Source organism: Carica papaya, chromosome 8 (genome assembly GCF_054855325.1).
Source record: "Carica papaya isolate Zhongbai chromosome 8, ASM5485532v1, whole genome shotgun sequence".
NCBI lineage: Eukaryota > Viridiplantae > Streptophyta > Magnoliopsida > Brassicales > Caricaceae > Carica > Carica papaya.
The window spans coordinates 16,595,660-16,622,351 of NC_142316.1; the positions used below are offsets into that span (position 1 = coordinate 16,595,660).

Below are 26,692 nucleotides of genomic sequence, written 5' to 3' on the forward strand. Positions count from 1 at the left end.
AGGAGAGGTGCAGTGTGAACGCACACGGAAACAAATGATGGGAGGGGGGAGGGAAGAAGGAGTGTATGTATTTTCAGCAAGAAATTAAACAGGTGCGGTCACACTAGCACTAATGCACCGGATCCCATCAGAACTCCGCAGTTAAGTGTGCTTTGGCGAAAGTAGTACAATGATGGGTTACCTCCTGGGAAGTTCTCGTGTTGCACCCATTTTCTTTTTTTCAGATGTGCCGTTCGACGTTATGCGCGACTTTAATTATGGTCCGCAGATTGATTCGCAAATGTGAGTCACGGCGCCGTGGCATTTTACTTGATATTTGAACGAGAATGAGAGGTGCAGTGCGCACGCACAAGGAAACAAATGACGGGAGGGGGAAGAAAGGAGAAGAAGTGTATGTATTTGAAGCGCAAAATTAAACAAGTGGCATCAAACCAGCACTAATGCATTGGATCCCATCAGAATTCTGCAGTTAAGTGTATGTATTTGCAGCGTGAAACTAAACTGGTGCGATCATCCCAGCACTAAAGCCCCGAATCCCTTCAGAACTTCGCAGTTAAGTGTGCTTGGGCGAGAGTAGTACTCGGATGGTTGACCTCTTGGGAAGTCCTCGTGTCACACCAATTTTTTTTCAGACGGGTCGTTCGACGTTACGCGCGACTGGAACTAGTGTCCGCTGGTTTATACGCAAATGTGAGTCAAGAAGTAGGGGCATTTTAATCGATATTAGAACGAGAAGGAGAGGTGCAGTGTGAACGCACAAGGAAACAATTGATGAGAAGGGGAGGGAAGGAGAAGGAGTGTATGTATTTTTAGCACAAAATGAAACAGGTGCGATCATACCAGCACTAATGCAACGGATTCTATCAGAACTCCGTAGGTAAGGATGCTTGGGCGAGAGTAGTACTAGCATGGGTTACCTCCTGCGAAGTCCTTATATTTCACCAATTTTCTTGTGAAGTCCTCGTGTCGCACAAACTTTTTTTCAGACGGGTCGTTCGACGTTACGCGCGTCTGGAACTTGGGTCCGCTGGTTTATACGCAAATGTGAGTCAAGAAGCAGGGGCATTTTAATCGATATTAGAACGAGAATGAGAGGTGAAGTGTGAACGCACAAGGAAATAAATGACGGGAGGGGGAAGAAAGGAGAAGGAGTGTATGTATTTGCAGCGCGAAACTAAACAGGTGCGATCGTACCAGCACTAAAGCCCCAGGTCCCATCAGAACTTCGCAGTTAAGTGTGCTTGGCGAGATTAGTACTCGGATGGTTGACCTCTTGGGAAGTCCTCGTGTCGCACCAATTCTTTTTCAGACGGGTCGTTCGACGTTACGCGCGTCTGGAACTAGGGTCCGCTGGTTTATACGCAAATGTGAGTCAAGAAGCAGGGGCATTTCAATCGATATTAGAACGAGAATGAAAGGTGAAGTGTGAACGCACAAGGAAACAAATGACGGGGGGGGGGAAGAAAAGAGAAGGAGTGTATGTATTTGCAGTGCGAAATTAAACAGGTGCTATCATACCAGCACTAAAGCTCCGGATCCCATCAGAACTCCGCAGTTAAATGTGCTTGGGCGAGAGTAGTACTCGGATGGGTGACCACCTAGTAAGCCCTCGTGTTGCACCTATTTTTTTTCGGATGGGTTGTTCGATGTTACGCGCGAATGGAATTATAAACCGCTGGTTCATTTGCAAAGGTGAGTCACGGTGCCGGGGCATATTACTTGATATTAGAACGAGAAAGAGAGATGCAGAGCGCACGCACAAGGAAACATATGACGGGAGGGGGAAGAAAGGAGAAGGAGTTTATGTATTTGCAGCGCGAAATTAAACGGGTGCGATCATACCAGCACTAATGCACCGGATCCCATCAGAACTCCGCAGTTAAGTGTGGTTGGGCGAGAGTAGTACTCGGATGGGTGACCTCTTGGGAAGTCCTCGTGTCGCACCAATTTTTTTTCAGACGGGTCGTTCGACGTTACGCGCGACTGGAACTAGGGTCCGCTGGTTTATACGCAAATGTGAGTCAAGAAGTAGGGGCATTTTAATCGATATTAAAACGAGAAGGAGAGGTGCAGTGTGAACACACAAGGAAACAATTGATGAGAGGGGGAGGGAAGGAGAAGGAGTGTATGTATTTTGAGCACGAAATGAAACAGGTGCGATCATACCAGCACTAATGCAACGGATTCTATCAGAACTCCGTAGGTAAGGATGCTTGGGCGAGAGTAGTACTAGCATGGGTTACCTCCTGCGAAGTCCTTATATTTCACCCATTTTCTTGTGAAGTCCTCGTGTTGCACCCACTTTTTTGCAGATGATTCTTTCGACGTTACGCGCGACTTGAATTATGGTCCTCAAGTTTATTCGCAAATGTGAGTCACGACACTGTAGAATTTTACTTGATATTAGAACGAGAACGGGAGGTGCAGTGCGCACGCACAAGGAAACAATTGAAGGGAGGGGGAAGAAAGGGGAATGAGTTTATGTATTTGCAGCGCAAAATTAAACAGGTGCGATCATACCAGCACTAATGCACCGGATCCCATCAGAACTCTGAATTTATGTGTGCTCGGGCGAGATTAGTGCTCGGATGGGTGACCTCCTGCGAAGTCCTTATATTTCACCCATTTTCTTGGGAGGTCCTCGTGTTGCACCCATCTTTTTGCAGATGATTCTTTCGACGTTACGCGCGACTTGATTTATGGTCCGCAGGTTTATTTGCAAATGTGAGTCACGGCACCGTGGCATTTTACTTGATATTAGAACGAGTACAGGAGGTGCAGTGCGCACCCACAAGGAAACAAATGACGGGAGGAGGAAGAAAAGAGAAGGAGTGTATGTATTTGGAGCGCAGAATTAAACAAGTGGCATCATACCAGGATTAATGCACTGGATCCCATCGGAACTCTGCAGTTAAGTGTGCTTGGGCGAGAGTAGTGCTCGGATGGGTGACCTCTTGGGAAGTCCTCGTAGCGCAACAATTTTTTTTCAGATGGGTCGTTCGACATTACGTGCGACTGGAACTATGGTCCGCTGGTTTATACGCAAATGTGAGTTAAGAAAAAGGGGCATTTTAATCGATATTAGAACGAGAAAAAGAGGTGCAGTGTGAGCGCACAAGGAAACAAATGATGGGAGGGGGGAGGGAAGAAGGAGTGTATGTATTTTCAGCACGAAATTAAACAGGTGCGGTCACACCAGCACAAATGCACCGGATCCCTTCAGAACTCCACAGTTAAGTGTGCTTTGGCGAAAGTAGTACAATGATGGGTTACCTCCTGGAAAGTTCTCGTGTTGCACCCATTTTCTTTTTTTCAGATATGCCGTTCGACGTTACGCGCGACTTTAATTATGGTCCGCAGATTTATTCGCAAATGTGAGTCACGGCGCCGTGGCATTTTACTTGATATTTGAACGAGAACGGGAGGTGCAGTGCGCACGCACAAGGAAACAAATGACGGGAGGAGGAAGAAAAGAGAAGAAGTGTATGTATTTGAAGCGCAAAATTAAACAAGTGGCATCATACCAGCACTAATGCATTGGATCCCATCAGAATTCTGCAGTTAAGTGTGCTTGGGCGAGAGTAGTAGTCGGATGGGTGACCTCTTGGGAAGTCCTCGTATCGCAACAACTTTTTTTCAGATGGGTCCTTCGACATTACGCGAGATTGGAACTATGGTCCGCTGGTTTATACGCAAATGTGAGTCAAGAATTAGGGGCATTTTAATCGATATTAGAACGAGAAGGAGAGGTGTAGTGTGAACGCACAAGGAAACAAATGATGGGAGGGGGGAGGGAAGAAGGAGTGTATGTATTTTGAGAACGAAATTAAACAGGTGCGGTCACACCAGCACAATTGCAACGGATCCCATCAGAACTCCGCAGTTAAGTGTGCTTTGGCGAAAGTAGTACAATGATGGGTTACCTCATGGGAAGTTCTCGTGTTGCACCCATTTTTTTTTCAGATGTGCCGTTCGACGTTACGCGCGACTTTAATTACGGTCCGCAGATTTATTTACAAATGTGAGTCACGGCGCCGTGGCATTTTACTTGATATTTGAACGAGAACGAGAGGTGCAGTGCGCACGCACAAGGAAACAAATGACAGGAGGGGGAAGAAAGGGGAATGAGTTTATGTATTTGCAGCGCGAAATTAAACAGGTGCGATCATACCAGCACTCATGCACCGGATCCCATCAGAACTCCGCAGTGAAGTGTGCTTGGGCGAGATTAGTACTCGGATGGGTGACCTCCTGGGAAGTCCTCGTGTCGCACCAATTTTTTTTCAGACGGGTCATTTGACGTTACGCGCGTTTGGAACTAGGGTCCGCTGGTTTATACGCAAATGTGAGTCAAGAAGCAGGGGCATTTTAATCGATATTAGAATGAGAATGAGAGGTGAAGTGTGAACACACAGGGAAACAAATGACGGGAGGGGGAAGAAGGGAGAAGGAGTGTATGTATTTGCAGCGCGAAATTAAACAGGTTCGATCATACCAGCACTAATGCAACGAATTCTATCGGAACTCCGCAGTTAAGTGTGCTTGGGCGAGAGTAGCACTCGGATGGGTGACCACTTGGGAAGCCCTCGTGTTGCACCTATTTTTTTTCGGATGGTTTGTTCGACGTTACGCGCGAATAGAATTATAAACCGCTGGTTCATTTGCAAAGGTGAGTCACGGTACCGGGGCATATTACTTGATATTAAAATGAGAAAGAGAGATGCAGAGTGCACGCACAAGGAAACAAATGACGGGAGGGGGGATGGGAGGAGAAAGAGTGTATGTATTTGCAGTGCAGAATGAAACATGAGGGATCATACCAGCACTAATGCAACAGATTCTATTCTTAACTCCGCAGTTAAGGGTGCTTGGGCGAGAAAATGTACTCGGATGGGTGACCTCCTGCGAAGTCCTTATATTTCACCCATTTTCTTGGGAGGTCCTCGTGTTGCACCCATCTTTTTGCATATGATTCTTTCGACGTTACGCGCGACTTGATTTATGGTCCGTAAGTTTATTCACAAATGTGAGTCATGGCGCCGTGGCATTTTACTTGATATTAGAACGAGTACGGGAGGTGCAGTGCGCACGCACAAGGAAACAAATGACGGGATGAGGAAGAAAAGAGAAGGAGTGTATGTATTTGAAGCGCAAAATTAAATAAGTGGCATCATACCAGCACTAATGCACTGGATCCCATCAGAACTCTGTAGTTAAGTGTGCTTGGTCGAGAGTAGTACTCGGATGGGTGACCTCTTTGGAAGTCCTCGTATCGCAACAATTTTTTTTCAGATGGGTCGTTCGACGTTACGCGCGACTAGAACTATGGTCCGCTGGTTTATACGCAAATGTGAGTCAAGAATCATGGGCATTTTAATCGATATTAGGACGAGAAGGAGAGTTGCAGTGTGAACGCACAAGGAAACAAATGATGGGAGGCAGGGAGGGAAGAAGGAGTGTATGTATTTTCACACGAAATTAAACAGGTGCGGTCACACCAGCACAAATGCAACGGATCCCATCAGAACTCCGCAGTTAAGTGTGCTTTGGCGAAAGTAGTACAATGATGGGTTACCTCCTGGGAAGTTCTCGTGTCGCACCCATTTTCTTTTTTTCAGATGTGCCGTTCGACGTTACGCGCGACTTTAATTATGGTCCGCAGATTTATTCGCAAATGTGAGTCACGGCGTCGTGGCATTTTAGTTGATATTTGAACGAGAACGAGAGGTGCAGTGCGCACGCACAAGGAAACAAATGACGGGAGGGGGAAGAAAGGAGAAGGAGTTTATGTATTTGCAGCGCGAAATTAAACAGGTGCGATCATACCAGCACTAATGCACCGGATCCCATCAGAACTCCGCAGTTAAGTGTTGTTGGGCGAGAGTAGTACTCGGATGGGTGACCTCTTAGGAAGTCCTCGTGTCCCACTAATTTTTTTTTCAGACGGGTCGTTCGACGTTACGCGCGACTGGAACTAGGGTCCACTGGTTTATACGCAAATGTGAGTCAAGAAGCAGGGGCATTTTAATCGATATTAGAACGAGAAGGAGAGATGCAGAGTGCACGCACAAGGAAACAAATGACGGGAGGGGGGATGGAGGGAGAAAAAGTGTATGTATTTGCTGCGCAGAATGAAATATGAGCAATCATACCAGCACCAATGCAACGGATTCTATCAGAACTCCGCAAGTTAAGTGTGCTTGGGCGAGAGTAGCACTAGGATGGGTGACCTCCTGCGAAGTGCTTATATTTCACCCATTTTCTTAGGAAGTCCTCGTGTTGCAATCATTTTTTTGCAGATGATTCTTTCGACGATACGCGCGACTTGAATTATGGTCCTCAGGTTTATTCGCAAATGTGAGTCACGTCACCGTAGTATTTTACTTTATATTAGAACGAGCACGGGAGGTGCAGTGCGCACGTACAAGGAAACAAATGACAGGAGGGGGAAGAAAGGAGAAGGAGTTTATGTATTTACAGCGCGGAATTAAACGGGTGCGATCATACTAGCACTAATGCACCGGATCCCATCAGAATTCCGCAGTTAAGTGTGCTTTGGCGAGAGTAGTACTCGGATTTGTGACCTCCTGGGAAGTCTTCGTGTCGCACCAATTTTTTTTCAGACGGGTCGTTCGACGTTACGCGCGACTGGAACTAGGGTCCACTGGTTTAAACGCAAATGTGAGTCAAGAAGCAAGGGCATTTTAATCGATATTAGAACGAGAAGGAGAGGTGCAGTGTGAACGCACAAGGAAACAATTGATGGGAGGGGGAGGGAAGGAGAAGGAGTGTATGTATTTTCAGCACGAAATGAAACAGGTGCGATCATACCAGCACTAATGCAACGGATTCTATCAGAACTTCGTAGGTAAGTGTGCTTGGGCAAGAGTAGTACTAGCATGGGTTACCTCTTGCGAAGTCCTTATATTTCAACCATTTTTTTCTGAAGTCCTCGTGTTGCACCCATTTTTTTGCAGACGATTCTTTCGACGTTAAGTGCGACTTGAATTATGGTCCTCAGGTTTATTCGCAAATGTGAGTCACAGCGCTGTAGCATTTTACTTGATATTAGAACGAGAACGGGAGGTGCAGTGCGCACGCACAAGGAAACAAATGACGGGAGGGGGAAGAAAGAGGAATGAGTGTATGTATTTGCAGCGTGAAATGAAACAGATGCGATCATACAAGCACAAATGCACCAGATCCCATCAGAACTCCGCAGTTAAGTGTGCTTTGGCGAAAGTAGTACAACGATGGGTTACCTCGTGGGAAGTTCTCGTGTTGCACCCATTTTTTTTTTTTCAGATGTGCCGTTCGACGTTACGCGCGACTTCAATAATGGTCCGCAGATTTATTTGTAAATGTGAGTCACGGCATTGTGGCATTTTACTTGATATTTGAACGAGAACGAAAGGTGCAGTGTGCACGCACAAGGAAACAAATGACGGGAGGGGGAAGAAAGAAGAAAGAGTTTATGTATTTGTAGCGCAAAATTAAGTAGGTGCGATCATACCAGCACTAATGCACCGAATCCCATCAGAACTCCGCAATTAAGTGTGCTAGGGCGAGAGTAGTACTCGGATGGGTGACCTCTTGGGAAGTCCTCGTGCCGTACTAATTTTTTTTTCAGACGGGTCGTTCGACGTTACGCGCGACTGGAACTTGGGTCCACTGGTTTATACGCAAATGTGAGTCAAGAAGCAGGGGCATTTTAATCGATATTAGAATGAGAAAGAGCTATGCAGAGTGCACGCACAAGGAAACTAATGACGGGAGGGGGGATGCAGGGAGAAAAAGTGTATGTATTTGCAGCGCAGAATGAAACAGGAGCAATCATACCAGCACCAATGCAACGGATTCTATCAGAACTCCGCAAGTTAAGGGTGCTCGAGCGAGAGTAGCACAAGGATGGGTGACTTCTTGCGAAGTCCTTATATTTCACCCATTTTCTTAGGAAGTCCTCGTGTTGTACATATTTTTTTGCAGATGATTCTTTCGACGATACGCACGACTTGAATTATGGTCCACAGGTTTATTCGCAAATGTGAGTCACGGCACCGTAGCATTTTACTTGACATTAGAACGAGCACGGGAGGTGCAGTGCACACGCACAAGGAAACAAATGACGGGAGGGGGAAGAAAGGGGAAGGAATTTATGTATTTGCAGCGCGAAATTAATTAGGTGCGATCATACTAGCACTAATGCACCGGATTCCATCAGAACTCTGCGGTGAAGTGTGCTTGGGCGAGAGTAGTACTCGGATGGGTGACCTCCTGGGAAGTCCTCGTGTCGCACTAATTTTTTTTTTAGACGGGTCGTTCGACGTTACGCGCGACTGCAACTAGGGTCCCCTGGTTCATACACAAATGTGAGTCAAGAAGCAGGGGCATTTTAATCGATATTAGAACGAGAAGGAGAGATGCAGAGTGCACTCACAAGGAAACAAACGACGGGAGGGGGGATGGAGGGAGAAAATGTGTATGTATTTGCAGCGCAGAATGAAACATGAGCAATCATACCAGCACCAATGCGACGGATTCTTTCAGAACTCCGCACGTTAAGGGTGCTTGGGCGAGAGTAGCACTAGGATGGGTGACCTCCTGCAAAGTACTTCTATTTCACCAATTTTCTTAGGAAGTCCTCTTGTTGCACCCATTTTTTTGCAGATGATTCTTTCGACGATACGCGCGACTTGAATTATGGTCGTCAGGTTTATTCGCAAATGTGAGTCACGGCACCGTAGCATTTTACTTGATATTAGAACGAGCACGGGAGGTGCAGTGCGCACGCATAAGGAAACAAATGACGGGAGGGGGAAGAAAGGAGAAGGCGTTTATCTATTTGCAGCGTAGAATTAAACCAGTGCGATCATACCAGCACTAATGGACCGGATCGCATCAGAACTCTGCAGTTAAGTGTGCTTGGGGGAGAGTAGTACTCGGATTGGTGACCTCCTGGGAAGTCCTTGTGTCGCACCAATTTTTTTCAGACAGGTCGTTCGACGTTACGCGTGACTGGAACTAGGGTCCGCTGGTTTATACGCAAATGTGAGTCAAGAAGCAGGGGCATTTTAATCGATATTAGAACGAGAAGGAGAGGTGCAGTGTGAACGCACAACGAAACAATTGATGGGAGGGGGAGAGAAGGAGAAGGAGTGTATGTATTTTCAGCACGAAATGAAACAGGTGCGATCATACCAGCACTAATGCAACGGATTCTATCAGAACTCCGTAGGTAAGGGTGCTTGGGCGAGAGTAGTACTAGCATGGGTTACCTCCTGCGAAGTCCTTATATATTCACCCATTTTCTTGTGAAGTCCTCGTGTTGCACCCATTTTCTTTTTTTCAGACGTGCCGTTCGACGTTACGCGCGACTTTAATTATGGTCCACAAATTTATTCGCAAATGTGAGTCACGGCGCCGTGGCATTTTACTTGATATTTAAACGAGAACGAGAGGTGCAGTGCACACGCACAAGAAAACAAATGACGGGAGGGGGAAGAAAGGAGAAGGAGTTTATGTATTTGCAGCGCAAAATTAAACCGGTGCGATCATACCAGCACTAATGCACCATCAGAAATTCGCAGTTAAGTGTGCTTGGAAGAGATTAGTACTCAGATGGATGACCTCATGGGAAGTCCTCGTGTCGCACCAATTTTTTTTTCAGACGGGTCGTTCGACGTTACGCGCGTCTGGAACTAGGGTCCGCTGGTTTATACACAAATGTGAGTCAAGAAGCAGGGGCATTTTAATCGCTATTAGAACGAGAATGAGAGGTGAAGTGTGAACGCACAAGGAAACAAATGACGGGAGGGGGAAGAAAAGAGAAGGAGTGTATGTATTTACAGCGGAAAATTAAACAGGTGCGATCATACCAGCACTAAAGCTCCGGATCCCATCAGAATTCCGCAGTTAAGTGTGCTTGAGCGAGGGTAGTACTCGGATGGGTGACCACCTGGGAAGCCCTCGTGTTGCACCAATTTTTTTTCGGATGGGTTGTTAGACGTTACGCGCGAATGGAATTATAAATCGCTGGTTCATTTGCAAAGGTGAGTCACGGTGCCGGGGCATATTACTTGATATTAGAACGAGAAAGAGAGATGCAGAGTGCACGCACAAGAAAACAAATGACGGGAGGGGGGATGGAATGAGAAAGAATGTATGTATTTGCAGTACGGAATGAAACATGAGGGATCATACCAGCACTAATGCAACGGATTCTATCAGAACTCCGCAGTTAAGGGTGCTTGAGCGAGAAAAGTACTCCGATGGGAGACCTCCTGCGAAGTCCTTATATTTCACCCATTTTCTTGGGAGATCCTCGTGTTGCACCCATCTTTTTGCAAATGATTCTTTCGACGTTACGGGCGACTTGATTTATGGTCCGCAGGTTTATTCGCAAATGTGAGTTACGGCGCCGTGGCATTTTACTTGATATTAGAAGGAGTACGGGAGGTGCAGTGCGCACGCACAAGGAAACAAATGACGGGAGGAGGAAGAAAAGAGAAAGAGTGTATGTATTTGAAGCGCAAAATTAAACAAGTGGCATCATACTCGCACTAATGCACTGGATCCCATCAGAACTCTGCAGTTAAGTGTGCTTGGGCGAGAGTAATACTCGGATGGGTGACCTCTTGGAAAGTCCTCGTATCGCAACAATTTTTTTTCAGATGGGTCGTTCGACGTTACGCGCGATTGAAACTATGGTCCGGTTTATACGCAAATGTGAGTCAAGAATCAGGGGCATTTTAATCGATATTAGAACGAGAAGGAGAGGTGCAGTGTGAACGCACAAGGAAACAAATGATGGCAGGGGGGGAGGGAAGAAGGAGTGTATGTATTTTCGGCACGAAATTAAACAGGTGCGGTCACACCAGCACAAATACACCGGATCCCATTAGAACTCTGCAGTTAAGTGTGCTTTGGCGAAAGTAGTACAATGATGGGTTACCTCCTGGGAAGTTCTCGTGTTGCACCCATTTTCTTTTTTTCAGATGTGACGTTCGACGTTACGCGCGACTTTAATTATGGTCCGCATATTTATTTGCAAATGTGAGTCACGGCGCCGTGGTATTTGACTTGATATTTGAACGAGAACGAGAGGTGCAGTGCGCACGCACAAGGAAACAAATAACGGGAGGGGGAAGAAAGGGGAATGAGTTTATGTATTTGCAGCGCGAAATTAAACAGGTGCGATCATACCAGCACTAATGCACCGGATCCCATCAGAACTCCGCAGTGAAGTGTGCTTGGGCGAGATTAGTACTCGGATGGGTGACCTCCTGGGAAGTCCTCGTGTCGCACCAATTTTTTTTCAGACGGGTCGTTCGACGGTACACACGTCTGGAACTAGGGTCCGCTGGTTTATATGCAAATGTGAGTCAAGAAGTAGGGGCATTTTAATCGATATTAGAACGAGAATGAGAGGTGAAGTGTGAACGCACAAGGAGACCAATGACGGGAGGTGGAAGAAAGGAGAAGGAGTGTAGGTATTTGCAGCGCGAAATTAAACAGGTGCGATCATACCAGCACTAAAGCTCCGGATCCCATCAGAACTCCGCAGTTAAGTGTGCCTGGGCAAGAGTAGTACTCGGATGGGTGACCACTTGGGAAGCCCTCGTGTTGCACATATTTTTTTTCGGATGGGTTGTTCGACGTTACGCGCGAATGGAATTATAAATCGCTGGTTCATTTGCAATGGTGAGTCACGGTGCCGGGGCATATTACTTGATATTAGAACGAGAAGGAGAGATGCAGAGTGTATGAACAAGGAAACAAATGAAGGGAGGGGGGATAGAGGGAGAGAAAGTGTATGTATTTGATGCCCAGAATGAAACATGAGCAATCATACCAGCACCAATGCAACGGGTTCTATCAGAACTCCGCAAGTTAAGGGTGTTTGGGCGAAAGTAGCACTAGGATGGGTGACCTCCTGCGAAGTCCTTATATTTCACCCATTTTCTTAGGAAGTCCTCGTGTTGCACCCATTTTTTTGCAGATGATTCTTTCGACGATACGCGCGACTTGAATTATGGTCCTCAGGTTTATTCGCAAATGTGAGTCACGGCACCGTAGCATTTTACTTGATATTAGAACGAGCACAGGAGGTGCAGTGCGCACGCACAAGGAAACAAATGACGGGAGGGGGAAGAAAGGAGATGGAATTTATGTATATGCAGCGCAAAATTATATGGGTGCTATCATACCAGCACTAATGCACCGGATCCCATCAAAACTCCGCAGTTAACTGTGCTTGGGCGAGAGTAGTACTCGGATGGGTGACCTCCTGGGAAGTCCTCGTATCGTAACAATTTTTTTTCAGATAGGTCGTTCGACCTTACGCGCGACTGGAACTAGAGTCCGCTGGTTTATACGCAAATGTGAGTCAAGAAGCAGAGACATTTTAATCGATATTAGAACGAGAAGAAGAGGTGCAGTGTGAACGCATAAGGAAACAATCGATGGGAGGGGGAGGGAGGGAGAGGGAGTGTATGTATTTTCAGCACGAAATGAAACAGGTGCGATCATACCAAAACTAATGCAACGGATTATATCAGAACTCCGTAGGTAAGGGTGCTTGGGCGAGAGTAGTACTAGCATGGGTTACCTCCTGCGAAGTCCTTATATTTCACCCATTTTCTTGTGAAGTCCTCGTGTTGCACCCATTTTTTTACAGATGATTCTTTCGACGTTACGCGTGACTTGAATTATGGTCCTCAGGTTTATTCACAAATGTGAGTCACGGCGCCGTGGCATTTTACTTTATATGTGAATGAGAACGGGAGGTGCAGTTCGCACGCACAAGGAAACAAATGACGGGAGGGGGAAGAAACGGGAATGAGTTTATGTATTTGCAACGCAAAATTAAACAGGTGCGATCACACCAGCACTATTGCACTGGATCCCATCAGAACTCCGTAGTTAAGTGTGCTTGGGCGAGATTAGTACTCGGATGGGTGACCACTTGGGAAGTCCTCGTGTTGCACTAATTTTTTTTCAGACGGGTCGTTCGACGTTATGCGCGTCTGGAACTAGGGTCCGCTGGTTTATACGCAAATGTGAGTCAAGAAGTAGGGGCATTTTAATCGATATTAGAACGAGAATGAGAGGTGAAGTGTGAACGCACAAGGAAACAAATGACGGGAGGGGGAAGAAAGAAGAAGGAGTGTATGTATTTGCAGCGCGAAATTAAACAGGTGTGATCATATCAGTACTAAAGCCCCGGATCCCATCAGAACTCCGCAGTTAAGTGTGCTTGGGCGAGAGTAGTACTCGGATGGGTGACCACTTGGGAAGCCCTCGTGTTGTACCTATTTTTTTTCGGATGGGTTGTTCGACGTTACGCGCGAATGGTATAAACCGCTGGTTCATTTGCAAAGGTGAGTCACGGTGCCGGGGCATATTACTTGATATTAGAACGAGAAAGAGAGATGCAGAGTGCACGCACAAGGAAACAAATGACGGGAGGGGGGATGGAAGGAGAAAGAGTGTATGTATTTGCAGTGCATAATGAAACAGGTGCGATCATACCAGCACTAATGCAACAGATTCTATCGGAACTCCGTAGGTAAGGGTGCTTGGGCGAGAGTAGTACTAGCATGGGTGACCTCCTGCGAAGTCCTTATATTTCACCCATTTTCTTGGGAGGTCCTCGTGTTGCACCCATCTTTTTGCAGATGATTCTTTCGACGTTACGCGCGACTTGATTTATGGTCCGCAGGTTTATTCGCAAATGTGAGTCAAGGCGCCGTGGTATTTTACTTGATATTAGAACGAGTACGGGAGGTGCAGTGCGCACGCACAAGGAAACAAATGACGGGAGGAGGAAGAAAAGAGAATGAGCGTATGTATTTGAAGCGCAAAATTAAACAAGTGGCATCATACCATAACTAATGCACTGGATCCCATCATAACTCTGCAGTTAAGTGTGCTTGGGCGAGAGTAGTACTCAGATGGATGACCTCTTGGGAAGTCCTCGTATCGCAAAAATTTTTTTTCAGATGGGTCGTTCGACGTTACGTGCGACTGGAACTATGGTCCTTCTGGTTTATACGCAAATGTGAGTCAAGAATCAGGGGCATTTTAATCGATATTAGAACGAGAATGAGAGGTGCAGTGTGAACACACAAGGAAACAAATGATGGGAGGGGGGGAGAGAAGAAGGAGTGTATGCATTTTCAGCACGAAATTAAACAAGTGCGGTCACACCAGCACAAATGCACCGGATCCCATCAGAACTCCGCAGTTAAGTGTGCTTTGGCGAAAGTAGTACAATGATGGGTTACCTCCTGGGAAGTTCTCGTGTTGCACCCATTTTCTTTTTTTCAGATGTGCCGTTCGATGTTATGCGCGACTTTAATTATGATCCGCAGATTTAGTCGCAAATGTGAGTAACGGCGTCGTAGAATTTTACTTGATATTTGAATAAGAACGAGAGGTGCAGTGCGCACGCACAAGGAAACAAATGACGGGAGGGGGAAGAAATGAGGAGCTTATATAGTTGCAGCGCAATATTAAACATATGCGATCATACCAGCACTAATGCACCGGATCCCATCAGAACTTCGCAGTTAAGTGTGCTTCGGCAAGAGTAGTACTTAGATGGGTGACCTCCTGGGAAGTCCTCGTGTCGCACTAATTTTTTTTTTCAGACGGGTCGTTCGACGTTACGCGCGACTGGAACTAGGGTCCACTGGTTTATACGCAAATGTGAGTCAAGAAGCAGGGGCATTTTAATCGATATTAGAACTAGAAGGAGAGATGCAGAGTGCACGCACAAGGAAACAAATGACGGGAGGGGGAATGGAGGGAGAAAAAGTGTATGTATTTGCAGCTCAGAATGAAACATGAGCAATCATACCAGCACCAATGCAACGGATTCTATCAGAACTCCGCAAGTTAAGGGTGCTTGGGCGAGAGTAGCACTAGGATGGGTGACCTCTTGCGAAGTCCTTATATTTCACCCATTTTCTTAGGAAGTCCTCGTGTTGCACCCATTTTTTTGCAGATGATTCTTTCGACGTTACGCGCGACTTGAATTATGGTCCTCAGGTTTATTTGCAAATGTGAGTCACGGAACCGTAGCATTTTACTTTATATTAGAACGAGCACGGGAGGTGCAGTGCGCACGCACAAGGAAACAAATGACAGGAGGGGGAAGAAAGGAGAAGGAGTTTATGTATTTGCTGCGCAAAATTAAACGGGTGCGATCATACCAGCACTAATGCACCGGATCCCGTCAGAACTCCGCAGTTAAGTGAGCTTGGGCGAGAGTAGTACTCAGATGGGTGACCTCTTGGGAAGTCCTCGTGTCGCACCAATTTTTTTTCAGACGGGTCGTTCGACGTTATGCGCGACTGGAACTAGGGTCCGCTGGTTTATCCGCAAATGTGAGTCAAGAAGCAGGGGCATTTTAATCGATATTAGAACGAGAAGGAGAAGTACAGTGTGAACGCACAAGGAAACAATTGATGGGAGGGGGAAGGAAGGAGAAGGAGTGTATGTATTTTTAGTACGAAATGAAACAGGTGCAATCATACCAGCACTAATGCAACGAATTCTATCAGAACTCCGTAGGTAAGGGTGCTTGGGCGAGAGTAGTACTAGCATGGGTTACCTCCTATGAAGTCCTTATATTTCACCCATTTTCTTGTGAAGTCCTCGTGTTGCACCCATTTTTTTGCAGATGATTCTTTCGACGTTACGCGCGACTTTAATTATGGTCCTCAGGTTTATTCGCAAATGTGATTCACGGCGCTGTAGCATTTTACTTTATATTAGAATGAGAACGGGAGGTGCAGTGCGCACGCACAAGGAAACAAATGATGGGAGGGGGAAGAAAGGGGAATGAGTTTATGTATTTGCAGCGCGAAATTAAACAGGTGCGATCATACCAGCAATAATGCACCGGATCCCATCAGAACACCGCAATGAAGTGTGCTTGGGCGAGATTAGTACTCGGATGGGTGACCTTCTGGGAAGTCCTCGTGTCGCACCAATTTTTTTTCAGACGGGTCGTTCGACGGTACGCGCGTCTGGAACTAGGGTACGCTGGTTTATACGCAAATGTGAGTTAAGAAGTAGGGGCATTTTAATCGATAATAGAACGAGAATGAGAGGTGAAGTGTGAACGCACAAGGAAACAAATGACGGGAGGGGGAAGAAAGGAGAAGGAGTGTATGTATTTGCAGCGCGAAATTAAACAGGTGCGATCATACCAGCACTAAAGCTCCGGATCCCATCAGAACTCCGCAGTTAAGTGTGCCTCGGCAAGAGTAGTACTCGGATGGGTGACCACTTGGGAAGCCCTCGTGTTGCACATATTTTTTTTCGGATGGGTTGTTCGACGTTACGCGCGAATGGAATTTTAAACCGTTGGTTCATTTGCAAAGGTGAGTCACGGTGCCGGGGCATATTACTTGATATTAGAACGAGAAGGAGAGATGCAGAGTGTATGCACAAGGAAACAAATGAAGGGAGGGGGGATAGAGGGAGAGAAAGTGTATGTATTTGCAGCGCAGAATGAAACATGAGCAATCATACCAGCACCAATACAACAGGTTCTATCAGAACTCCGCAAGTTAAGGGTGTTTGGGCGCGAGTAGCACTAGGATGGGTGACCTCCTGCGAAGTCCTTATATTTCACCCATTTTCTTAGGAAGTCCTCGTGTTGCACCCATTTTTTTGCAGATGATTCTTTCGACGATACGCGCGACTTGAATTATGGTCCTCAGGTTTATTCGCAAATGTGAGTCACGGCGCCGTGGCATTTTACTTGATATTAGAACGAGCACGGGAGGTGCAGTGCGCACGCACAAGGAAACAAATGACGGGAGGGGGGATGGGAGGAGAAAGAGTGTATGTATTTGCAGTGCAGAATGAAACGTGAGGGATCATACCAGCACTAATGCAACGGATTCTATCAGAACTCCGCAGTTAAGGGTGCTTGGGCGAGAAAAGTACTCGGATGGGTGACCTCCTGCGAAGTCCTTATATTTCACCCATTTTCTTGGGAGGTTCTCGTGTTGCACCCATCTTTTTGCAGATGATTCTTTCGACGTTACGCGCGACTTGATTTATGGTCCGCAGGTTTATTCGCAAATGTGAGTCACGGCGCCGTGGCATTTTACTTGATATTAGAACGAGTACGGGAGGTGCAGTGCGCACGCACAAGGAAACAAATGACGGGAGGAGGAAGAAAAGAGAAGGAGTGTATGTATTTGAAGCGCAAAATTAAATAAGTGGCATCATACCAGCACTAATGCACTGGATCCCATCAGAACTCTGCAGTTCAGGGTGCTTGGGCGAGAGTAGTACTCGGATGGGTGACCTCTTGGGAAGTCCTCGTATCGCAATAATTTTTTTTCAGATGGGTCGTTCGACGTTACGCGCGACTGGAACTATGGTCCGCTGGTTTATACGCAAATTTGAGTCAAGAATCAGGAGCATTTTAATTGATATTCGAACGAGAAGGAGAGGTGCAGTGTGAACGCACAAGGAAACAAATGATGGGAGGGGGGGAGGGAAGAAGGAGTGTATGTATTTTAAGCACGAAATTAAACAGGTGCGGTCACACCAGCACTAATGCACCGAATCCCATCAGAACTCCGCAGTTAAGTGTGCTTTGGCGAAAGTAGTACAATGATGGGTTACCTCCTGGGAAGTTCTCGTGTTGCACCCATTTTTTTTTTCAGATGTGCCGTTCGACGTTACGCGCGACTTTAATTATGGTCCGCAGATTTATTTGCAAATGTGAGTCACGGCGCCGTGGCATTTTACTTGATATTTGAACGAGAACGAGAGGTGCAGTGTGAACGCATAAGGAAACAAATGATAGGAGGGGGGAGGGAAGAAGGAGTGTATGTATTTTCAGCACGAAATTAAACAGGTGCGGTCACACCAGCAAAAATGCACCGGATCCCATCAGAACTCCGCAGTTAAGTGTGCTTTGGCGAAAGTAGTACAATGATGGGTTACCTCATGGGAAGTTCTCGTGTTGCACCCATTTTTTTTTTTCAAATGTGCCGTTCGACGTTACGCGCGACTTTAATTATGGTCCGCAGATTTATTCACAAATGTGAGTCACGGCGCCGTGGCATTTTACATGATATTTGAACGACAACGAGAGGTGCAGTGCGGACGCACAAGGAAACAATTGATGGGAGGGGGAGGGAAGGGGAAGGAGTGTATGTATTTTCAACGCGAAATGAAACAGGAGCGATCATACCAGCACTAATGCATTGGATTCTATCAGAACTCCGTAGGTAAGTGTGCTTGGGCGAGAGTAGTACTAGCATGGGTTACCTCCTGCGAAGTCCTTATATTTCACCCATTTTCTTATGAAGTCTTCGTGTTGCACCCATTTTTTTGTAGATGATTCTTTCGACGTTACGCGCAACTTGAATTATGATCCTCAGGTTTATTCGCAAATGTGAGTTACAGCGTTGTGGCATTTTACTTGATATTAGAACGTGAACGGGAGGTGCAGTGCGAATGCACAAGGAAACAAATGACGGGAGGGGGAAGAAAGGGAAATGAGTTTAGGTATTTGCAGCGCGAAATTAAACAGGTGCGATCGAACCAGCACTAATGCACCGGATCCCATCAGAACTCCGCAGTTATGTGTGCTTGGGCGAGATTAGTACTTGGAAGGGTGACCTCCTAAGAAGTCCTCGTGTCGCACCAATTTTTTTCAGACGGGTCGTTCGACGTTACCCGCGTCTGGAGCTAGGGTCCGCTGGTCTATACGAAAATGTGGGTCAATAAGCAAGGGCATTTTAATCGATATTAGAACGAGAATGAAACGTGAAGTGTGAACGCACAAGGAAACAGATGACGGGAGGGGGAAGAAAGGAGAAGGAGTGTATGTATTTGCAGTGCGAAATTAAACAGGTGCGATCATACCAGCACTAAAGTTCCGGATCCCATCAGAACTCCGCAGTTAAGTGTGCTTGGGCGAAAGTAGTACTCGGATCGCTGACCACTTGGGAAGCCCTCGTCTTGCACCTATTTTTTTTCGGATGGGTTGTTCGATGTTACGCGCGAATGGAATTATAAACCACTGGTTCATTTACAAAGGTGAGTCACGGTGCCGGGATATATTACTTGATATAAGAACGAGAAAGAGAGATGCAGTGCGCACGCACAAGGAAACAAATGATGGGAGGGGGAAGAAAGGGGAATGAATTTATGTATTTGCAGCGCGAAATTAAACAGGTGCGATCACACCAGCACTAATGCACCGGATCCCATCAGAACTCTGCAGTTATGTGTGCTTGAGCGAGATTATTTTCGGATGGGTGACCTCCTAGGAAGTCCTCGTGTCGCACCGATTTTTTTCAGAAGGGTCGTTCGACGTTACGCGCGACTAGAACTATGGTCCGCTGGTTTATACGCAAATGTGAGTCAAGAATCAGGGGCATTTTAAACGATATTAGAACGAGAAGGAGAGGTACAGTGTGAACGCAGAAGGAAACAAATGATGGGAGGGGGGGAGGGAAGAAGGAGTGAATGTATTTTCAGCACAAAATTAAACAGGTGCGGTCACAGCACCACAAATGCACCGGATCCCATCAGAACTCCGCAGTTAAGTGTGCTTTGGCGAAAGTAGTACAATGATTGGTTACCTCCTGGGAAGTTCTCGTGTTGCACCCATTATCTTTTTTTCAGATGTGCCGTTCGACGTTACGCGCGACTTTAATTATGGTCCGCAGATTTATTCGCAAATGTGAGTCACGGCGCCTTGGCATTTTACTTGATATTTGAACGAGAACGAGAGGTACAGTGCGCACGCACAAGGAAACAAATGACGGGAGGGGGAAGAAAGGAGAAGGAGTTTATGTATTTGCAGCGCGAAATTAAACAGGTGCGATCATACCAGCACTAATGCACCGGATCCAATCAGAACTCCGCAGTTAAGTTTGCTTGGGCGAGAGTAGTACTCGGATGGGTGACCTCCTGGGAAGTCCTCGTGTCGCACTAATTTTTTTTTCAGACGGGTCGTTCGATGTTACGCACGACTGGAACTAGGGTCCAATGGTTTATACGCAAATGTGAGTCAAGAAGCAGGGGCATTTTAATCGATATTAGAACGAGAAGGAGAGATGCAGAGTGCACGCAAAAGGAAACAAATGACGGGAGGGGGGATGGAGGGAGAAAAAGTGTACGTATTTGCAGCGCAGAATGAAACATGAGCAATCATACCAGCACCAATGCAACGGATTCTATCAGAACTCCGCAGGTTATGGGTGCTTGGGCGAGAGTAGCTCTAGGATGGGTGACCTCCTGCGAAGTCCTTATATTTCACCCATTTTCTTAGGAAGTCCTCGTGTTGCCCCCATTTTTTTGCAGATGATTCTTTCGACGTTACGCGCGACTTGAATTATGGTCCTCTGGTTTATTCGCAAATGTGAGTCACGGCACCGTAGCATTTTACTTGATATTAGAACGAGCACGGGAGGTGCAGTGCGCACGCACAATTAAACAAATGACGGGAGGGGGAAGAAAGAAGAAGAAGTTTATGTATTTGCAGTGCGAAATTAAACAGGTGCGATCATACCAGCACTAAAGCTCCGGATCCCATCAGAACTCCGCAGTTAAGTGTGCTTGGGCAAAAGTAGTACTCGGATCGGTGACCACTTCGGAAGCCCTCGTCTTGCACCTATTTTTTTTCGGATGGGTTGTTCGATGTTACGCGCGAATGGAATTATAAACCACTGGTTCATTTACAAAGGTGAGTCACGGTGCCGGGATATATTACTTGATATAAGAACGAGAAAGAGAGATGCAGTGCGCACGCACAAGGAAACAAATGATGGGAGGGGGAAGAATGGGGAATGAATTTATGTATTTGCAGCGCGAAATTAAACAGGTGCGATCACACCAGCACTAATGCACCGGATCCCATCAGAACTCTGCAGTTATGTGTGCTTGAGCGAGATTAGTTCTCGGATGGGTGACCTCCTAGGAAGTCCTCGTGTCGCACCGATTTTTTTCAGAAGGGTCGTTCGACGTTACGCGCGACTAGAACTATGGTCCGCTGGTTTATACGCAAATGTGAGTCAAGAATCAGGGGCATTTTAAACGATATTAGAACGAGAAGGAGAGGTACAGTGTGAACGCAGAAGGAAACAAATGATGGGAGGGGGGGAGGGAAGAAGGAGTGAATGTATTTTCAGCACAAAATTAAACAGGTGCGGTCACAGCACCACAAATGCACCGGATCCCATCAGAACTCCGCAGTTAAGTGTGCTTTGGCGAAAGTAGTACAATGATTGGTTACCTCCTGGGAAGTTCTCGTGTTGCACCCATTATCTTTTTTTCAGATGTGCCGTTCGACGTTACGCGCGACTTTAATTATGGTCCGGAGATTTATTCGCAAATGTGAGTCACGGCGCCTTGGCATTTTACTTGATATTTGAACGAGAACGAGAGGTACAGTGCGCACGCACAAGGAAACAAATGACGGGAGGGGGAAGAAAGGAGAAGGAGTTTATGTATTTGCAGCGCGAAATTAAACAGGTGCGATCATACCAGCACTAATGCACCGGATCCAATCAGAACTCCGCAGTTAAGTTTGCTTGGGCGAGAGTAGTACTCGGATGGGTGACCTCCTGGGAAGTCCTCGTGTCGCACTAATTTTTTTTTCAGACGGGTCGTTCGATGTTACGCACGACTGGAACTAGGGTCCACTGGTTTATACGCAAATGTGAGTCAAGAAGCAGGGGCATTTTAATCGATATTAGAACGGGAAGGAGAGATGCAGAGTGCACGCAAAAGGAAACAAATGACGGGAGGGGGGATGGAGGGAGAAAAAGTGTACGTATTTGCAGCGCAGAATGAAACATGAGCAATCATACCTGCACCAATGCAACGGATTCTATCAGAACTCCGCAGGTTATGGGTGCTTGGGCGAGAGTAGCTCTAGGATGGGTGACCTCCTGCGAAGTCCTTATATTTCACCCATTTTCTTAGGAAGTCCTCGTGTTGCCCCCATTTTTTTGCAGATGATTCTTTCGACGTTACGCGCGACTTGAATTATGGTCCTCTGGTTTATTCGCAAATGTGAGTCACGGCACCGTAGCATTTTACTTGATATTAGAACGAGCACGGGAGGTGCAGTGCGCACGCACAATTAAACAAATGACGGGAGGGGGAAGAAAGAAGAAGAAGTTTATGTATTTGCAGTGCGAAATTAAACAGGTGCGATCATACCAGCACTAAAGCTCCGGATCCCATCAGAACTCCGCAGTTAAGTGTGCTTGGGCAAAAGTAGTACTCGGATCGGTGACCACTTCGGAAGCCCTCGTCTTGCACCTATTTTTTTTCGGATGGGTTGTTCGATGTTACGCGCGAATGGAATTATAAACCACTGGTTCATTTACAAAGGTGAGTCACGGTGCCGGGATATATTACTTGATATAAGAACGAGAAAGAGAGATGCAGTGCGCACGCACAAGGAAACAAATGATGGGAGGGGGAAGAATGGGGAATGAATTTATGTATTTGCAGCGCGAAATTAAACAGGTGCGATCACACCAGCACTAATGCACCGGATCCCATCAGAACTCTGCAGTTATGTGTGCTTGAGCGAGATTAGTTCTCGGATGGGTGACCTCCTAGGAAGTCCTCGTGTCGCACCGATTTTTTTCAGAAGGGTCGTTCGACGTTACGCGCGACTAGAACTATGGTCCGCTGGTTTATACGCAAATGTGAGTCAAGAATCAGGGGCATTTTAAACGATATTAGAACGAGAAGGAGAGGTACAGTGTGAACGCAGAAGGAAACAAATGATGGGAGGGGGGGAGGGAAGAAGGAGTGAATGTATTTTCAGCACAAAATTAAACAGGTGCGGTCACAGCACCACAAATGCACCGGATCCCATCAGAACTCCGCAGTTAAGTGTGCTTTGGCGAAAGTAGTACAATGATTGGTTACCTCCTGGGAAGTTCTCGTGTTGCACCCATTATCTTTTTTTCAGATGTGCCGTTCGACGTTACGCGCGACTTTAATTATGGTCCGGAGATTTATTCGCAAATGTGAGTCACGGCGCCTTGGCATTTTACTTGATATTTGAACGAGAACGAGAGGTACAGTGCGCACGCACAAGGAAACAAATGACGGGAGGGGGAAGAAAGGAGAAGGAGTTTATGTATTTGCAGCGCGAAATTAAACAGGTGCGATCATACCAGCACTAATGCACCGGATCCAATCAGAACTCCGCAGTTAAGTTTGCTTGGGCGAGAGTAGTACTCGGATGGGTGACCTCCTGGGAAGTCCTCGTGTCGCACTAATTTTTTTTTCAGACGGGTCGTTCGATGTTACGCACGACTGGAACTAGGGTCCACTGGTTTATACGCAAATGTGAGTCAAGAAGCAGGGGCATTTTAATCGATATTAGAACGGGAAGGAGAGATGCAGAGTGCACGCAAAAGGAAACAAATGACGGGAGGGGGGATGGAGGGAGAAAAAGTGTACGTATTTGCAGCGCAGAATGAAACATGAGCAATCATACCTGCACCAATGCAACGGATTCTATCAGAACTCCGCAGGTTATGGGTGCTTGGGCGAGAGTAGCTCTAGGATGGGTGACCTCCTGCGAAGTCCTTATATTTCACCCATTTTCTTAGGAAGTCCTCGTGTTGCCCCCATTTTTTTGCAGATGATTCTTTCGACGTTACGCGCGACTTGAATTATGGTCCTCTGGTTTATTCGCAAATGTGAGTCACGGCACCGTAGCATTTTACTTGATATTAGAACGAGCACGGGAGGTGCAGTGCGCACGCACAATTAAACAAATGACGGGAGGGGGAAGAAAGAAGAAGAAGTTTATGTATTTGCAGTGCGAAATTAAACAGGTGCGATCATACCAGCACTAAAGCTCCGGATCCCATCAGAACTCCGCAGTTAAGTGTGCTTGGGCAAAAGTAGTACTCGGATCGGTGACCACTTCGGAAGCCCTCGTCTTGCACCTATTTTTTTTCGGATGGGTTGTTCGATGTTACGCGCGAATGGAATTATAAACCACTGGTTCATTTACAAAGGTGAGTCACGGTGCCGGGATATATTACTTGATATAAGAACGAGAAAGAGAGATGCAGTGCGCACGCACAAGGAAACAAATGATGGGAGGGGGAAGAATGGGGAATGAATTTATGTATTTGCAGCGCGAAATTAAACAGGTGCGATCACACCAGCACTAATGCACCGGATCCCATCAGAACTCTGCAGTTATGTGTGCTTGAGCGAGATTAGTTCTCGGATGGGTGACCTCCTAGGAAGTCCTCGTGTCGCACCGATTTTTTTCAGAAGGGTCGTTCGACGTTACGCGCGACTAGAACTATGGTCCGCTGGTTTATACGCAAATGTGAGTCAAGAATCAGGGGCATTTTAAACGATATTAGAACGAGAAGGAGAGGTACAGTGTGAACGCAGAAGGAAACAAATGATGGGAGGGGGGGAGGGAAGAAGGAGTGAATGTATTTTCAGCACAAAATTAAACAGGTGCGGTCACAGCACCACAAATGCACCGGATCCCATCAGAACTCCGCAGTTAAGTGTGCTTTGGCGAAAGTAGTACAATGATTGGTTACCTCCTGGGAAGTTCTCGTGTTGCACCCATTATCTTTTTTTCAGATGTGCCGTTCGACGTTACGCGCGACTTTAATTATGGTCCGCAGATTTATTTGCAAATGTGAGTCACGGCGCCTTGGCATTTTACTTGATATTTGAACGAGAACGAGAGGTACAGTGCGCACGCACAAGGAAACAAATGACGGGAGGGGGAAGAAAGGAGAAGGAGTTTATGTATTTGCAGCGCGAAATTAAACAGGTGCGATCATACCAGCACTAATGCACCGGATCCAATCAGAACTCCGCAGTTAAGTTTGCTTGGGCGAGAGTAGTACTCGGATGGGTGACCTCCTGGGAAGTCCTCGTGTCGCACTAATTTTTTTTTCAGACGGGTCGTTCGATGTTACGCACGACTGGAACTAGGGTCCACTGGTTTATACGCAAATGTGAGTCAAGAAGCAGGGGCATTTTAATCGATATTAGAACGGGAAGGAGAGATGCAGAGTGCACGCAAAAGGAAACAAATGACGGGAGGGGGGATGGAGGGAGAAAAAGTGTACGTATTTGCAGCGCAGAATGAAACATGAGCAATTATACCTGCACCAATGCAACGGATTCTATCAGAACTCCGCAGGTTATGGGTGCTTGGGCGAGAGTAGCTCTAGGATGGGTGACCTCCTGCGAAGTCCTTATATTTCACCCATTTTCTTAGGAAGTCCTCGTGTTGCCCCCATTTTTTTGCAGATGATTCTTTCGACGTTACGCGCGACTTGAATTATGGTCCTCTGGTTTATTCGCAAATGTGAGTCACGGCACCGTAGCATTTTACTTGATATTAGAACGAGCACGGGAGGTGCAGTGCGCACGCACAATTAAACAAATGACGGGAGGGGGAAGAAAGAAGAAGGAGTTTATGTATTTGCAGTGCAAAACTAAATGGGTGCGATCATACCAGCACTAATGCACTGGATCCCATCAGAACTCCGCAGTTAAGTGTGCTTGGGCGAGAGTAGTACTCGGATGGGTGACCTCCTCAGAAGTCCTCGTGTCGTACCAATTTTTTTCAGACGGGTCGTTCGACGTTACGCGCGACTGGAACTAGGGTCCGCTGGTTTATACGCACATGTGAGTTAAGAAGCAGGGGCATTTTAATTGATATTAGAACGAGAAGAAGAGGTGCAGTGTGAATGCACAAGGAAACAATTGATGGGAGGGGGAGGGAAGGAGAAGGAGTGTATGTATTTTCAGCACGAAATGAAACAGGTGCGATCATACCAGCACTAATGGAACGGATTCTATCAGAACTCCGTAGGTAAGGTTGCTTGGGCGAGAGTAGTACTAGCATTGGTTACCTCCTGCGAAATTCTTATATTTCACCCATTTTCTTGTGAAGTCCTCGTGTTGCATCCATTTTTTTTTTTCAGATGTACTGTTCGACGTTTCGCGCGACTTTAATTATGGTCCACAAATTTATTCGCAAATGTGAGTCACGTCGCCGTGGCATTTTACTTGATATTTGAACGAGAACGAGAGGTGCAGTGCGCACGCACAAGGAAACAAATGACGGGAGGGGGAAGAAAGGAGAAGGAGTTTAAGTATTTGCAGCGCAAAATTAAGCCGTTGCGATCATACCAGCACTAATGCACCGGATCCCATCAGAACTCCGCAGTTAAGTGTGCTTGGGCGAGATTAGTACTCGGATGGGTGACCTCATGGGAAGTCCTCGTGTCGCACCAATTTTTTTTTCAGACGGGTCGTTCGACGTTACGCGCGTTTTGAACTAGGGTCCGCTGGTTTATACGCAAATGTTAGTCAAAAAGCAGGGGCATTTTAATCGCTATTAGAATGAGAATGAGAGATGAAGTGTGAACGCACAAGGAAACAAATGACGGGAGGGGGAAGAAAGGAGAAGGAGTGTATGTATTTACAGCGAAAAATTAAACAGGTGCGATCATACCAGTACTAAAGCTCCGGATCCCATCAGAACTCCGCAGTGAAGTGTGCTTGGGCGAGAGTAGTACTCGGATGGGTAACATTCTGGGAAGTTCTCGTGTCGCACCAATTTTTTTTCAGACGGGTCGTTCGACGTTACGCGTGACTGGAACTGGGGTCCGCTGGTTTA

The 26,692-nt window shown here is 46.6% G+C and overlaps 6 non-coding genes and 47 pseudogenes across 6 annotated transcripts; all 53 read left to right on the plus strand.

Annotated features, from left to right (window-relative positions):
- Nucleotides 1-90: 90 nt before the first annotated feature.
- On the plus strand, nucleotides 91-209 carry LOC148243993 (5S ribosomal RNA; annotated as a pseudogene).
- A 293-nt stretch (nucleotides 210-502) lies between these two features.
- On the plus strand, nucleotides 503-621 carry LOC148243994 (5S ribosomal RNA; annotated as a pseudogene).
- Nucleotides 622-1,180: 559 nt separating this feature from the next.
- LOC148243995 (5S ribosomal RNA) lies at nucleotides 1,181-1,298 on the plus strand (annotated as a pseudogene).
- A 206-nt stretch (nucleotides 1,299-1,504) lies between these two features.
- LOC148243996 (5S ribosomal RNA) lies at nucleotides 1,505-1,623 on the plus strand (annotated as a pseudogene).
- Nucleotides 1,624-1,828: 205 nt separating this feature from the next.
- LOC148243997 (5S ribosomal RNA) lies at nucleotides 1,829-1,947 on the plus strand. Its single transcript, XR_015814844.1, has one exon. It is a non-coding gene; the product is annotated as a 5S ribosomal RNA (ribosomal RNA).
- A 1,235-nt stretch (nucleotides 1,948-3,182) lies between these two features.
- Nucleotides 3,183-3,301, plus strand: LOC148243998 (5S ribosomal RNA; annotated as a pseudogene).
- A 210-nt stretch (nucleotides 3,302-3,511) lies between these two features.
- Nucleotides 3,512-3,629, plus strand: LOC148243999 (5S ribosomal RNA; annotated as a pseudogene).
- Nucleotides 3,630-3,832: 203 nt separating this feature from the next.
- LOC148244000 (5S ribosomal RNA) lies at nucleotides 3,833-3,951 on the plus strand (annotated as a pseudogene).
- A 206-nt stretch (nucleotides 3,952-4,157) lies between these two features.
- On the plus strand, nucleotides 4,158-4,276 carry LOC148244001 (5S ribosomal RNA). Its single transcript, XR_015814585.1, has one exon. It is a non-coding gene; the product is annotated as a 5S ribosomal RNA (ribosomal RNA).
- Nucleotides 4,277-4,481: 205 nt separating this feature from the next.
- Nucleotides 4,482-4,600, plus strand: LOC148244002 (5S ribosomal RNA; annotated as a pseudogene).
- A 563-nt stretch (nucleotides 4,601-5,163) lies between these two features.
- Nucleotides 5,164-5,281, plus strand: LOC148244003 (5S ribosomal RNA; annotated as a pseudogene).
- A 203-nt stretch (nucleotides 5,282-5,484) lies between these two features.
- Nucleotides 5,485-5,603, plus strand: LOC148244004 (5S ribosomal RNA; annotated as a pseudogene).
- Nucleotides 5,604-5,812: 209 nt separating this feature from the next.
- On the plus strand, nucleotides 5,813-5,931 carry LOC148244005 (5S ribosomal RNA; annotated as a pseudogene).
- A 562-nt stretch (nucleotides 5,932-6,493) lies between these two features.
- Nucleotides 6,494-6,612, plus strand: LOC148244006 (5S ribosomal RNA; annotated as a pseudogene).
- Nucleotides 6,613-7,171: 559 nt separating this feature from the next.
- On the plus strand, nucleotides 7,172-7,290 carry LOC148244007 (5S ribosomal RNA; annotated as a pseudogene).
- Nucleotides 7,291-7,499: 209 nt separating this feature from the next.
- On the plus strand, nucleotides 7,500-7,618 carry LOC148244008 (5S ribosomal RNA; annotated as a pseudogene).
- Nucleotides 7,619-8,180: 562 nt separating this feature from the next.
- LOC148244009 (5S ribosomal RNA) lies at nucleotides 8,181-8,299 on the plus strand (annotated as a pseudogene).
- A 562-nt stretch (nucleotides 8,300-8,861) lies between these two features.
- LOC148244010 (5S ribosomal RNA) lies at nucleotides 8,862-8,980 on the plus strand (annotated as a pseudogene).
- An 881-nt stretch (nucleotides 8,981-9,861) lies between these two features.
- LOC148244011 (5S ribosomal RNA) lies at nucleotides 9,862-9,980 on the plus strand (annotated as a pseudogene).
- Nucleotides 9,981-10,860: 880 nt separating this feature from the next.
- LOC148244012 (5S ribosomal RNA) lies at nucleotides 10,861-10,979 on the plus strand (annotated as a pseudogene).
- A 209-nt stretch (nucleotides 10,980-11,188) lies between these two features.
- LOC148244013 (5S ribosomal RNA) lies at nucleotides 11,189-11,307 on the plus strand. Its single transcript, XR_015815916.1, has one exon. It is a non-coding gene; the product is annotated as a 5S ribosomal RNA (ribosomal RNA).
- A 205-nt stretch (nucleotides 11,308-11,512) lies between these two features.
- Nucleotides 11,513-11,631, plus strand: LOC148244014 (5S ribosomal RNA). Its single transcript, XR_015815506.1, has one exon. It is a non-coding gene; the product is annotated as a 5S ribosomal RNA (ribosomal RNA).
- A 561-nt stretch (nucleotides 11,632-12,192) lies between these two features.
- On the plus strand, nucleotides 12,193-12,311 carry LOC148244015 (5S ribosomal RNA; annotated as a pseudogene).
- Nucleotides 12,312-12,870: 559 nt separating this feature from the next.
- LOC148244016 (5S ribosomal RNA) lies at nucleotides 12,871-12,989 on the plus strand (annotated as a pseudogene).
- A 205-nt stretch (nucleotides 12,990-13,194) lies between these two features.
- Nucleotides 13,195-13,313, plus strand: LOC148244017 (5S ribosomal RNA; annotated as a pseudogene).
- Nucleotides 13,314-14,194: 881 nt separating this feature from the next.
- On the plus strand, nucleotides 14,195-14,313 carry LOC148244018 (5S ribosomal RNA; annotated as a pseudogene).
- A 206-nt stretch (nucleotides 14,314-14,519) lies between these two features.
- Nucleotides 14,520-14,638, plus strand: LOC148244019 (5S ribosomal RNA; annotated as a pseudogene).
- Nucleotides 14,639-15,201: 563 nt separating this feature from the next.
- LOC148244020 (5S ribosomal RNA) lies at nucleotides 15,202-15,320 on the plus strand. The gene has a single exon (XR_015815086.1). It is a non-coding gene; the product is annotated as a 5S ribosomal RNA (ribosomal RNA).
- A 559-nt stretch (nucleotides 15,321-15,879) lies between these two features.
- Nucleotides 15,880-15,998, plus strand: LOC148244021 (5S ribosomal RNA; annotated as a pseudogene).
- A 205-nt stretch (nucleotides 15,999-16,203) lies between these two features.
- On the plus strand, nucleotides 16,204-16,322 carry LOC148244022 (5S ribosomal RNA; annotated as a pseudogene).
- Nucleotides 16,323-16,884: 562 nt separating this feature from the next.
- Nucleotides 16,885-17,003, plus strand: LOC148244023 (5S ribosomal RNA; annotated as a pseudogene).
- Nucleotides 17,004-17,239: 236 nt separating this feature from the next.
- LOC148244024 (5S ribosomal RNA) lies at nucleotides 17,240-17,357 on the plus strand (annotated as a pseudogene).
- A 204-nt stretch (nucleotides 17,358-17,561) lies between these two features.
- On the plus strand, nucleotides 17,562-17,680 carry LOC148244025 (5S ribosomal RNA; annotated as a pseudogene).
- A 205-nt stretch (nucleotides 17,681-17,885) lies between these two features.
- On the plus strand, nucleotides 17,886-18,004 carry LOC148244026 (5S ribosomal RNA; annotated as a pseudogene).
- Nucleotides 18,005-18,566: 562 nt separating this feature from the next.
- LOC148244027 (5S ribosomal RNA) lies at nucleotides 18,567-18,685 on the plus strand (annotated as a pseudogene).
- A 204-nt stretch (nucleotides 18,686-18,889) lies between these two features.
- Nucleotides 18,890-19,008, plus strand: LOC148244028 (5S ribosomal RNA; annotated as a pseudogene).
- A 526-nt stretch (nucleotides 19,009-19,534) lies between these two features.
- LOC148244029 (5S ribosomal RNA) lies at nucleotides 19,535-19,653 on the plus strand (annotated as a pseudogene).
- A 209-nt stretch (nucleotides 19,654-19,862) lies between these two features.
- LOC148244030 (5S ribosomal RNA) lies at nucleotides 19,863-19,981 on the plus strand (annotated as a pseudogene).
- Nucleotides 19,982-20,543: 562 nt separating this feature from the next.
- LOC148244031 (5S ribosomal RNA) lies at nucleotides 20,544-20,662 on the plus strand (annotated as a pseudogene).
- Nucleotides 20,663-20,867: 205 nt separating this feature from the next.
- On the plus strand, nucleotides 20,868-20,986 carry LOC148244032 (5S ribosomal RNA; annotated as a pseudogene).
- Nucleotides 20,987-21,189: 203 nt separating this feature from the next.
- On the plus strand, nucleotides 21,190-21,308 carry LOC148244033 (5S ribosomal RNA; annotated as a pseudogene).
- A 209-nt stretch (nucleotides 21,309-21,517) lies between these two features.
- On the plus strand, nucleotides 21,518-21,636 carry LOC148244034 (5S ribosomal RNA; annotated as a pseudogene).
- Nucleotides 21,637-22,198: 562 nt separating this feature from the next.
- LOC148244035 (5S ribosomal RNA) lies at nucleotides 22,199-22,317 on the plus strand (annotated as a pseudogene).
- A 205-nt stretch (nucleotides 22,318-22,522) lies between these two features.
- Nucleotides 22,523-22,641, plus strand: LOC148244036 (5S ribosomal RNA; annotated as a pseudogene).
- Nucleotides 22,642-22,844: 203 nt separating this feature from the next.
- LOC148244037 (5S ribosomal RNA) lies at nucleotides 22,845-22,963 on the plus strand (annotated as a pseudogene).
- A 209-nt stretch (nucleotides 22,964-23,172) lies between these two features.
- LOC148244038 (5S ribosomal RNA) lies at nucleotides 23,173-23,291 on the plus strand (annotated as a pseudogene).
- A 562-nt stretch (nucleotides 23,292-23,853) lies between these two features.
- LOC148244039 (5S ribosomal RNA) lies at nucleotides 23,854-23,972 on the plus strand (annotated as a pseudogene).
- A 205-nt stretch (nucleotides 23,973-24,177) lies between these two features.
- LOC148244040 (5S ribosomal RNA) lies at nucleotides 24,178-24,296 on the plus strand (annotated as a pseudogene).
- A 203-nt stretch (nucleotides 24,297-24,499) lies between these two features.
- LOC148244041 (5S ribosomal RNA) lies at nucleotides 24,500-24,618 on the plus strand (annotated as a pseudogene).
- A 209-nt stretch (nucleotides 24,619-24,827) lies between these two features.
- LOC148244042 (5S ribosomal RNA) lies at nucleotides 24,828-24,946 on the plus strand (annotated as a pseudogene).
- A 562-nt stretch (nucleotides 24,947-25,508) lies between these two features.
- Nucleotides 25,509-25,627, plus strand: LOC148244043 (5S ribosomal RNA; annotated as a pseudogene).
- Nucleotides 25,628-26,188: 561 nt separating this feature from the next.
- Nucleotides 26,189-26,307, plus strand: LOC148244044 (5S ribosomal RNA). Its single transcript, XR_015814501.1, has one exon. It is a non-coding gene; the product is annotated as a 5S ribosomal RNA (ribosomal RNA).
- Nucleotides 26,308-26,513: 206 nt separating this feature from the next.
- Nucleotides 26,514-26,632, plus strand: LOC148244045 (5S ribosomal RNA; annotated as a pseudogene).
- Nucleotides 26,633-26,692: the final 60 nt, after the last annotated feature.